Below are 11,121 nucleotides of genomic sequence, written 5' to 3' on the forward strand. Positions count from 1 at the left end.
TTTAGTCTGAAAAAGTATTAAATTTCTGTACTTTCTAGTATACTAACAGTACATGGTCTGTAGTATACTTGCTATACTTATACTGAAGCATACTTAATAAAATGATCTTTAAGTATACTACTTTTTGCTAAGGGTTGCCTTGATAGGAAGCTATTATTTTGTTGCACATGGTGGAAATTCTGAAGCGTCTGTTCCGCTGAAGATGTGACCAGCAGTGAAACAGTATGCTGCATAAATATACACCATACTGGAGCCAGTGGTGGGCACAGTTCCTCTAATCCGCTAATTAGCAAAGCTAACTTTTTTGTTAGCGGATTAGCTTTTCAGATAATGTTTAAAACCATCAGTGGACCAATGAGCTTCCGCTAAATTTAGTTCCGCTAACTTTCAGTCTGTTAACATTTTTTTTTTGCTGGAAGAGTGAGTAAAGCTTAATGGCCAAAGAAATTTATAAACCCTAAAATCATACATGTTATTTCCTGTCTGTTACGTGTTTTGCAACAGTCAGACCGCTGTGAGCTCAGCTTTCCCCCAGCAGAAGGGGGTGCTGCTACATAAAAACAAAAAAATATCATTTACTTTCCACATACTACAACACAGACAGTGGGGCAGGAGACATCAAACGCAAAGCACTTTTCACTCATGGTTTCATTTATAAACCAAACTAATTCCGGACAGTTCATTGACATTAACGGCAAATCTGTTATTTTTTACAAAGTGAAAGGTTAGGTTGGATTGGATACTTTAAATTGTCCGTAGGTGTGCACACGGGTGTGAATGTGTTTGTTTGTCTATATGAGGCCCTGTGACAGACCGGCGTCCTGTCCAGGGTGTACTCCACCTCACGCTCTGACTGCTGGGATAAGCTCCAGCCCCCCCCCCCCCCCCCCGCAACCCTTAATTGGAGTAAGCAGTTGAAGATGAGTGAGTGAATAAACAAATAAAGCAGGGCAATAAAACAAAACCAAGAGACGTTGTGTGGGCCGCCAGAAGAGGAGGTACTGCTGGCCCACCACCAGAGGGCGCCCTGCCTGAAGTGCGGGCTTCAGGCACGAGAGGGCGCTGCCGCCTTAGGAACAAGCCGTGGTGACAGCTGTCACCCATCATCCGTGACAGCTGTCACTGATCATCCAATCCACATCTGGAATAAAAGCAGGAAGACACCTCCACCACATTGCCGAGATAGCATCTTCTACCAGAGGTAATATCCTCAGCCTTTTGTAGTATTTTCTAAATCTGTTTATTGTGAGTGTTTGCAGGAGTACCGGTCCTTAGTTTGTGGAGGCTGTGCAAGACGGCACTCTTTTTCCTCTGAGGGATCGCTGCAACATATTGAGTGAGAGGTGGAGGTGGAATTCCCACCAGGATTGTTACTGGGTGTTCACACACCCACCCTTGACTGTCTTTGCTTTCTGCCAGCAGTACCAGATCCGACACGCCGTGACGGTGGCCACCTGGGGACTTCGGGACTTGGCGGCTCCAGTATTCCTCGGGTTCGGTGGCAGTGGAAATCGTGTGGTTCCGGTTCGTTTCCAGACAGGCGTCTCCTATCGTCGAGCCTGCCCACACGACACCTTTATTGATTGACTTGTGCACATTCTGTAATCTGCTGTGTTTGGTTGTGTCATTCACAACAGTAAAGTGTTATAATTTGACTCCTTCCATTGTCCGTTCATTTACGCCCCCTGTTGTGGGTCCGTGTCACTACACTTTCCCAACAGACATTTTAATATTAACACAGATGACAGGATTTTTTTTAATGTGGTTGTTTGAAAAGAGTAACTTATACTGTTCTTGTATTTATCATTTGTGTTTGTACGGAACAAATCCCCAGTACCTGACAAGATGATGCTGTAGAATTATACATGGAAAAGTGATATGTTTTAAATATTTCTCTCACACAGTGAATTTGGCACAACCTTTACCCCTGCAAGAGGTGCAAGTTCCTGTGGTTGGAAATAATCAGTGCAATTGCAGCTATCGCCAAGTAATTAATGCCAGAATCACTCCTGACAAGATGTGCGCGGGGGAAATGGGTAAAGGAATATGCCAGGTGACTAAAATCACCCACTGTTTTTCCCTCCTTACACCTGCAGCTAAAACATTGCTTAGTGTGTTGTTCTGTCCTTTTACTGTTAGTTACTGTTAGGAATGAATCAAGCTATGTATCAGCTCTTGAGTAAATATTTCAGTCTTGCAGTCTATAATCACATTTATGTGACAGTGATGATCCAAACCAATGGCAAAAATTAATAAAAATATTTAAAGCAAGTAACAGTGTTTATAATCTGCTAATTGTGTTTTTGTTCCTATTGCAGGGAGACTCGGGTGGCCCTCTGCAATGCAAACAAGGCCCAGTGTGGATCCAGGCAGGCATCTCAAGTTTTGTTGTCCCTTGTGCAGTGGGTTTTCCAGACGTCTTTGTCAGAGTATCTCATTTTCAATCTTGGATCACAAATGAAGCGGGAATAGAGACCTCTGCCTTCAAGATGTTCACCTCCAGTGGCACAGATACAGACAGCAGCTTTGAGTGTCATGGAAATGACACAGCCGTACGCACAACACCAGCCGTACACAATACATCAGCCATACACACTACGTCAGCCGTGCACACGACACCAGCCGTGCACACTACGTCAGCCATACACACTACATCACCCGTACACACTACATCAGCCGTACACACTACGTCAACCGTAAACACTACGTCAACCGTAAACACTACGCCAGCCGTACACACGACACCAGCTGTACACACTACGTCAACCGTAAACACTACACCAGCTGTACACACTACATCAGCCGTACACGCTACGCCAGCCGTACACACTTCGTCAACCGTAAACACTATGCCAGCCGTACACACTTCGTCAACCGTAAACACTACGCCAGCCGTACACACTTCATCAACTGTAAACACTACGCCAGCCGTACACACTACGTCAACCGTAAACACTACGCCAGCCGTACACACGACACCAGCTGTACACACTACATCAACTGTACACGCTACGCCAGCCGTACACACTACATCAACTGTACACGCTACGCCAGCCGTACACGCTACGCCAGCCGTACACACTACGTCAACCGTAAACACTACGCCAGCCGTACACACGACACCAGCTGTACACACTACATCAACTGTACACGCTACGCCAGCCGTACACACTACATCAACTGTACACGCTACGCCAGCCGTACACGCTACGCCAGCCGTACACACTACGTCAACCGTACACACTACGCCAGCCGTACACACTACGTCAGCCGTACACACTACATCAACCGTACACACTACGCCAGCCGTGCACACTACGTCAACTGTAAACACTACGTCAACCGTAAACACTACGCCAGCCGTACACACGACACCAGCTGTACACACTACGTCAACCGTAAACACTACGCCAGCTGTACACACTACATCAGCCGTACACGCTGCGCCAGCCGTACACACTTCGTCAACCGTAAACACTACGCCAGCCGTACACACTACGTCAACCATAAACACTACGCCAGCCGTACACACGACACCAGCTGTACACACTACATCAACTGTACACGCTACGCCAGCCATACACACTACATCAACTGTACACGCTACGCCAGCCGTACACGCTACGCCAGCCGTACACGCTACGCCAGCCGTACACACTACGTCAACCGTACACACTACGCCAGCCGTACACGCTACGTCAACCGTACACACTACGCCAGCCGTACACTCTACGCCAGCCGTACACACTACGTCAACCGTACACACTACGCCAGCCGTACACACTACACCAGCCGTACACACTGCAGACACCACAACTATCAGCACCACAAGCTTTGCATCTGCATCCACTTCTTCAGATGAGTTTATGATGCTTGCGGTGATCATGACAGTGTTCCTGCCTTATATTTAGAACTAATATTGTCCTGCAATTTTGTGAACTCAGCATAAATAGTTTGCGTGACGTTGTTGAACAAGGTGACATATTGTATTAGAAAATACTACATAAACTCCATCATGTATAATTCCACTTTTTTTTTTAACAAAGATATGACTTTGCTTCAGGCTGTATGTTTGTTTGAGTGATACATGCCGTGCATGCAATGGTACAAGTCCTGTGACAGACTGGCGTCCTGTCTAGGGTGTACCCTGCCTCATGCCCTATGACTGCTGGGATAGGCTCCAGCACCCTGTGACCCTTAACTGGAGTAAGCAAGTAAAAAGGGTCAACGGATGAAATAGTACAAATAGCTGGCAGTTATATTTCATTACATAAAGCATAAATAGAGCCTTGTCATTTGTTTGGTGGTTTGTATGTGATATGATATTGATCATTTGTCCCATTTGCCAGTGTGTTTCATTTACTGTGCAAATTTGGTTACTATGCAATTTTGAGTCCATGCATTTTCTACCACTGCACGCCACGACCACCATGTGCTCACACTAGCAGAGATAGCGCTTAGCCTAAAAAGAAACATGGCAGGGTTTATTTTGGTGAGAGACGACGACTTGAACGAGCTTATGGACGGTGCTCATTCTTCTAACAGACACACACAAAAAACTAATTCAGTACACCATAAGCCACCTGGAGACATTTGCAGTATTCGCTGGGACGTCTCTCGCTGATATACAAATGCTGTCAGATGAAGAGCTCAACAAATTTCTGTTGCAATTTTTTGCTGGATGCAGCCATGTCCCCCACCCCAACACAACCTCCTCCATACATCACTGTGGACCAGGTCAGACCAGGCCATTAATTTGCCTCATTCTGACCAAAATTGGAACAACTTTAACTTTTGACCCCTGTACCAACTGAAACTGACCTTTGTCACCGTTTTTGCTGTTTTTACCCCATAACTCCAGAACATTCAGTCATACATAGTCCAAACTATACCTTTTTGGAATCATTATGATCAGACAAATATTGTGGTATAGTTTTCAACATGATTGGAGCATTTTAAAATTTTGACCCCTGTGTAATTCTTTATTGACCCCTGTAGCTCATTAGAGGTCAGCTCCAGAATGGTTCCATATCTGAAAATAAACATTAGTTAAGTTAGAATATGTGTGCCAAATTTGATGCTTTTATCCAAGAATGCACAATTGTTTTTCTATGCCACCCCACTACTACAGCTCAAAGACCTTGAAGGCAAAAGAGCTGGTCATTGACTTTGGGAAGTCCAGACCAAGTCCGTGACCAGTTCTGATCCAGGGAGGCTGTGGATTCCTACAAATGCCTCGGGCTATGGCTGGACACCAAACTGGATGGGACAACCCACATCAACCACCTATACAGGAAGGGACAGAGCAGGCTGTACTTTCTGAGGAGGTTGTGGTTGTTTAACATCTGCAGAAAACTCCTGTGGAACAGTCCGTAGTAGCCAGCATCCTCTTTTACACTGTGGTGTGCTGGGGAGGGCAGCACATCCAAGAAGGACACATCCAGGCTGGACGAACTGATCAGGAGGGCTGGCTCTGTGGTTGGCATGAAGCTGGACTCTCTGGTGACGGTGGCAGAGAAGAGAACACTGGATAAACTGCTGGACATTATGGACGATGCCAGTCACCCTCTGCACACCGTCATCAGCAACAAGAGGAGCCTCTTCAGCCACAGACTGCTCCTTCACAAGTGCAGGACCAACACACTGAAAAACTCCTTTGTCCTTCAGGCCATTTGACTGTACACCACCTCCTCAATTATGGGGAAGAGGAGTAACAGGAAGACAGAGGATGGGAATAAGAGGAACAGTAGTAGCCAGTAAACCAGGACTGATCAGTAGGTCTTGTATTTATATTGTGTAGTTCTATTTATATTTGCAAACTGCTTTTCTTTTTTACCTTCTCTTTTGATACTCTGTGTGCTTCTTACCCTGTGTGCTGCTACACTCACAGAAATATTTAACCCTAATTTTAAGATTTATGTAATTTTATTACATGACAAATTCCCATTTACTTTTTTTTTAGACAATTTTAATACAAACCTACCAAATAAACCTTACATGATGCATATTCATTACTGTAATAAATCCTATTTATTTGAAATGCATAATCCTCAGCTTTATGCATTTAGTATTAATAAAATATAATTACTCTAAATCTATAATAATGACAGTATTTATTTAAAATACATAAAGTATATTGTTTGAATTGCATAATAATTGTTACCTATACCATTTATCTTGTATAGGGAAGCGGAGGGCTGGTTAGGGAACCAAAATGTTGAGTTCTACCAATCAAGTTTCAATGACTGGTAAACTAGATGGAACAAGTGTATGGCTTTGGAAGGGGACTATGTTGAAAAATAAAACATTATAAATCTAAATATCTCGCTTTTTCTGTTTGAGACTCAAAATGTTTTGATATCCCCTCATGTGTGTGTGTGTGTGTATATATATATATATATATATATATATATATATATATATATATATATATATATATATATATATATATATATATATATATATATATATATATATATATATATCTTCGACTGGACTGGGTTGCTTGACACGAGGACTTTTCGCTTCAAATCGCAGAAGCTTCCTCAGCTAAAATTCTTGCTCTGGTGGTCTGACTTCTGTCTTGACTCTTATAGAGAAGAATAAACAGAAGCCACAAAAGCTGGAGTTTTTAACCCTAACCCTACCCCTCCTACCGAGAGGCAGACTGCTATAGGCTAGTGACTAAACAATAGCTCTAATTAGCACCTACTGTGCTCTAGTTAGCACCTCCTAATGACACGGCTGCTGTCCCTCCTAATGATGGGACGGACGCCTCTCCTGATGGCTCCCTTGACGACTCTCCTGATGATGTGAATGACTCATTACCATGAACAAAAGACTGAAACCGCTTTGACCTGTGTACCCCATTGTAAACAGGGGACAAAGCGTGTCTCAGACCCCCTCCCTGGTTAAGGCTGGGTTTCAACTGTTTCACATAGAATGCCTCCTTGACCCCTCTCTCAAACCATTTCTTCTCTCTGGCTAAGATTTTAACTTCCTTGTCCTCAAATGTGTGGTTAGTGTGTTTAAGGTGGAGATGAACTGCAGACTGAGGTCCACTGGCGCCCTCTCTGCGGTGCTGGTATAGCCTTTTGTGTAAAGGTTGCTTAGTCTCACCTATGTAGTGTTCGTTACAGTTTTCCTGACATCTGATATGTTGCTCTGTTTGTAACTAGGGATCCTGTCCTTAGGGTGAACTAATTTCTGTCTCAAGGTGTTAACCGGTTCAAACTAAACTTGGATTTTGTACTGTCTGAAGATCCTCTGTAGTTTTTCCCCTACTCCTGCTAAATAAGGGAGAGACACTCCTCTTCTTCTGGTCTCCGTCTCCTGTCTGTCTGGTCTCTTTGTTCTCTGGGACTTCTGCACTTTATCCAGGGACCATCATGGGTACCCACATATTGTGAGGGCTTTCCGTACAAGTTGTTGTTCTTTAGCCCTTCCCTCTGCAGTTGTGGGCACCTGTAGGGCTCTGTGTTAAAGAGTCCTGATCACCCCGAGCTTGTGTTTAAGGGGGTGGTTTGAGCCAAAGAGCAGATATTGGTCAGTGTGAGTGGGTTTTCTGTAAACCCCTGTCTGGAGCTACCTGTTCTCTCCAATCATTACATCACAGTCAAAGAAGGCTAAATGGTTGTTTCTGACATCCTCGCGTGTGAACTTGATATTGGAGTCCACCGAGTTGATGACACATGGGTTAAAATCAAGCAACAGGATGAAACCCAGCCTTAACCGGGGAGGGGGTCTGAGACACGGTTTATCCCCTGTTTACAATGGGGTACTCTGGTCAAATCAGTTTCAGTCTTAAGTGGTGTAGAGGAGGATTTTCTTAAAAAAAGACCTGAAAGTTCAGCTACAATTTGCCAGAAGGTACAATGGAGATGTAAGCCTAGACGCTTCTATTCCTTCTTCATGACAAACACTGCTTCGTTGACAGACATGGTAATTCTACTTTGACAGGACATAAAAACAATAAATGAATCACTGACTTACAGGTAGAACAGTGGTTGACTTAATGATGTCTGAACATTGTCAAACATAACAAAGGTGTGATTCCGGTTCGATCCCTCGTGACACAGCAATTATGTGCAAGAGGTGAGCCAACGCCTTCACTCACAGTAGATGTTGAGTTTGAAACCCTGCACCTGTTAGTTGCCATCATGACACTTTGCAGCCACAGGTGACATTGAATTAGTGGAATATATCTTAACTGGAGCATCACTACATTTTAGGGTAAGTTGAGGCTCATTTGTACAGTTTGTTAAATTAAATTGACACATTGTACAGATGAAAGCAACGCTTTCTTTATGAAATTCATGAAGCATGCTTGATCATTCAGAGAAATGAAAACTTAATAGACACGTCAATGAAATGATTGCTAGTTTACAACATCCATTGTCTTAAACACACACATGTAAACATGACTGAGGGCCCCTTCACACATAGTACGAATAAATAAATAAATAAATAAAATATAGTTACAATTTGGGGAAATAAAGAATTTAAACACTCTCCATTGAGTAAAAAGTAACAATCGTTCAACCTATTATTCGGCATTTCCCTTTACACTGTAATCTTGAGTGTGACCATGAGTTGCATGAAAAAATAAGGACTTAACTCAGTCACCTACTGCAGTGACGTCACATCTCATTTGTTTTGCATCTATCATTTAAAAAAAAAAATCAACAAATCTGACACACTGCCGTGTCAAATATTCACACACTGGTCCACAGGGGCATCGGACTGGGTGGTAAAGGGTACTATTTACCCAGGGCTCAGAGCACGGGGGGGCAGCACAAACAACTGGCATTAAATACATGTTTGTGTTGCATGTTATTAATGTCCATACAATTCATGTTGTAAAAGAATATAATTAGAATAATGTATGAATGTTGCAAAACATAATTCTGCTCTGACAATAATATTGAAAGATCTCTGAGGGCCCTTCCCACCCCTGCACAGTTGTACAATGGTTTAGTCCAGGCGCACAGGTGCCACGCTGCCACACACACACACACACACACACACACACACACACACACACACACACACACACACACACACACACACACACACACACACACACACACACACACACACACACAAACTTATCACAAACAGCATCTCACAGAAAGAGGTGTTTAGTAGTGCTGAAACAACTAAACAATTTAATCGATTATTAAAATAGTTGTTGTTAAATAACTTTGTTTTACAAATGTTTTGTTTCTTCCACATAAATGAACCGTTCTGCAGAGCGGCTTTGCTTTGAACCTTGAACCAATCGAAGCAGTGATTTGCAGATCAAAGCAGTGCTTCGATCTGGTGCTTTGTTGATTCAGTGTTTTATTTCACTTAATCTTAATTTTTCCCCACTAAAACCCCAAAGAGCATATGTCTATGAGTAATATTTACCCTTTTATGTCAATCTGACCTGTTATGGTCTTCTGAAACAGTTGATAGATGTATTTTATAACTTAAACTGGGCCGATGCTAGCGCGTTAGCATGTCTATGGCGTTTTCAATGTTGAAGTTAGCATTAAGCTGTTGCAGCTGTCAGCACATTTGTTTTCTGTATAATAATTCATGGCTCAGCGTTTGTTGTCGTAAAAGAGTCAAATGTATTACAAATTGTAATATTTTATTAATTTATTTTTATTTATATATCAATAATAATAATAATAGCAACAACATTAATAGTAATAATAACTAATAATGCCACAATACAGTTTTAGAGAAACGGACAAAAAGAATCTGATAAAACAAAACAGAAAAGATTAAACCAACTAACAATGAACATAAATAAATAAATATAGAAATAACTGTTACCTGTGAACACCTGGTTACTCTTACACCTCCACTTCATCCCTGTTTTATTAAGTTTAAACCACATCTAAGCTGTTATAATATAACATATCACACTTTAGTCAGACCTTTAAAATACTTTTGTGGACTCTTGCTGTAATATGTTGTCAGTGGTAGTTGAGATAGAGATAGTTGCTGTAGGCATCTAAAAATGCTCATAATTGGGTGAAACCTGATGGAAATCTCTTTGTGGTGTTTCGGTGATGCATATATGTGCAAAATAAAACAAAACACTACTCAGGTATGTTTTTGACGAGAATATAACATCAAACCTTGTTAGAAGCTCAAGCGTTGATGTTGTGTGATAAAGGCCTTTTAAGAATAACTCAAAGAAATAATAAATAATGGGTAACTCACATGTAAGTAAAAAAAAAAAAAAGATTAATCGAAAAAATAATCAACCGATGAACTGATTAGTGAAATAATCGGTAGTTGCAGCCCTAGTGTTTAGACTGAAATAACATGTCGTTCCCAAAAAAGTCAAAGTCTGTATTTCAAAAAAGAAGAGAAAAAAGGACAGGGAAAGAAAACTAAATGAGGGAAACCAGCTGCTAACCAAATTTGTTGAAAAGAGAGGTGAGCTTGAAAGCTAGCTATGAGTTGGGGGGTCTGGGGGACCAAATTGCACCATTTTATAGAGAAATGGTGCAATTTGGTGCATTCCTGTGCATTTTAACAGACCCCAACTCAATATTGCTCCCCAAACTTTAAAAAGGGTTCTGACTCCCAGGTCTGATCTAAGGTATACATAATTACTCTTTTAAGATGTCTTGATTGTGAAGAATTAATTTTGATGTTGTCTGCTCGCTGCTGTGGTCAGAATGATGCTGTCATCTGTACAAACACTTACAAAGTGCATTTATGTTCTTTGTGATGAAAAGAAAAAATTAAAGGTCACATGACTTTGTGACATGTGAGCCTTTACTCTTTGCTTTATGACATCATTCAGTCTGTATGTCACTGATGTGGTGAAGAACTTAAATAAATAAATAAATAAAATATAGGTACAATTTGGGGAAATAAAGAATTTAAACACTCTCCAGTGAGTAAAAAGTAACAATCGTTCAACCTATTATTTGGCATTTCCCTTTATACTGTAATCTTGAGTGTGACCATGAGTTGCATAAAAAAATAAGGACTTAACTCAGTCACCTACAGTAGTGATGTCACATATCATTTGTTTTGCATCTATCATTTAAAAAAACAACAAATCTGACACATTGCCATGTCAAATATTCACACACTGGTCCACAGGGGCGT

Source organism: Thalassophryne amazonica, chromosome 18 (genome assembly GCF_902500255.1).
Source record: "Thalassophryne amazonica chromosome 18, fThaAma1.1, whole genome shotgun sequence".
Lineage (NCBI taxonomy): Eukaryota > Metazoa > Chordata > Actinopteri > Batrachoidiformes > Batrachoididae > Thalassophryne > Thalassophryne amazonica.